Source organism: Octopus bimaculoides, chromosome 27, assembly GCF_001194135.2.
Source record: "Octopus bimaculoides isolate UCB-OBI-ISO-001 chromosome 27, ASM119413v2, whole genome shotgun sequence".
Classification (NCBI taxonomy): domain Eukaryota; kingdom Metazoa; phylum Mollusca; class Cephalopoda; order Octopoda; family Octopodidae; genus Octopus; species Octopus bimaculoides.
The window spans coordinates 17,997,980-17,999,485 of NC_069007.1; the positions used below are offsets into that span (position 1 = coordinate 17,997,980).

General features: G+C 35.9%; 2 protein-coding genes across 3 annotated transcripts in view; one reads left to right on the forward strand and one right to left on the reverse strand.

Moving 5' to 3' along the window:
- The window catches only part of LOC106870157 (collagen alpha-1(XII) chain), a 490,284-nt gene that overhangs the window by 277,455 nt on the left and 211,323 nt on the right, over nucleotides 1-1,506 (forward strand). The window lies entirely within an intron of this gene.
- Nucleotides 1-1,506, reverse strand: part of LOC106868389 (uncharacterized) — a 437,000-nt gene that overhangs the window by 243,628 nt on the left and 191,866 nt on the right. The gene's annotated exons all lie outside the window — the stretch shown is intronic.

Consider the following 1,506-nt stretch of genomic DNA (forward strand, 5'->3'; position numbering starts at 1 on the left):
CTCTATATATTAGATTGGCAACTAAGTTCCCACTGTCTTTTTGAATTTTGGAATTTATTGCGTTTTTAAATTTTGGAATCTATTTGTTTCGAGAATTCTATTTTTGAATTCTATTTTTGCGTATGTATATGTATGTGTTTATCCTCAAACACCACTTGAGAACCAGAGTTAGTTTGTTTGCGTCCCCGTAGCTTGACGGTTCGGCAAAATAGGCCGATAGAAAAAGTGCCAGGCTTTAAAACATAAACACTATAAGTATTAGGATCGATTCGTTCAACTAAAACCCATTCGGGGCTGTGCTCCAGCATGGCCGCAGTCCAGTGACAAAAGACAGTCCAGGGAAAAATAACAGATATGTCACGTTTGGAACCCTCGACGTCGTAAGCGACGGAGTGCCAACAACAACATATACGGTGCTCAGGTGAATCCTACAAAAAGGGTTAGAAGAGAGGACAGAAAGAGTAATAAGTTAAAAGAAGCAAGAGAGAATGGATGGGTGATGCGGAAGATTTTCTTCTTTTTCTATGGTTAACCCTAACTATTAAACTTTTTACTACAGAAATCAGATATATTCACTCAAAATTTCATTACTCTAAACTGCAAAAAGCAATCTTATGTGTCTATCTAACTTTTGTTGAGAAATGTCATGTCTGAAAGAATTTTCTGTTGAGATATATCGAGTTTATTTCGGCAACGTGAGTTACAGGAAAAAACAATTCTATTTGAAATTATCAATGGAATAACCATAGAATTTAATTTTGCAGCTAAAAGCTTAAATCAACTCCAGTACTTAACTATTACTTATATAAACCAATAAAGGAGCCACTAAGTAGTCTTAATCTTCTATTATAATTACATTCACCCCTAAGATGTTTTATAGGAAAATTAAGTCTTTTACTGCCGTAATCAGATATACATCCACACAAGATTTTATTACACTTGACTACAGAAAACAGTTTTATATCGTAATCTATCTTTTATTGAGGAATATCATGTTTGAAATCATTTTCTCTTGAAATATATCAAGTTTACTAAGGCAACGTGACTTGCAGAAAATACCAATTCTATTTGGTAGATATTTAACATCATTACTGGAACAATAATGAAATTTAATTCAGCACCTAAAGGGTAAATGAATCTTTCTCTTTTAATCTTTTCTTTCAAGCTATCGAACAGTGTGATGACGTCAACAAAATAATTGGTTTAAGTACGTTTGATGACGAAGGAAGCCCTTACTACGATGTGTTCGGCGCCGAGTGGAGATCCGTATGTGGCAAACAGGCTGGAACTGTACTAGGAAACGGGACCAGGCGAAACCCTTATAAAATTTTGGTCAATATATACAAAGGGCCGGCCTTTCAGGAACCTCAGTGCGGTGTTAAGGTAATGTTTGGCGGATCCATATTTCTTTGTTTGTTTGGACAAGTTCATTCTTCATTTTTAATCAGTGAAGCTCGTTGCGGGTGTGTGTGTGTGTGTGTGTGTGTGTGTGTGTGTGTGTGTGTG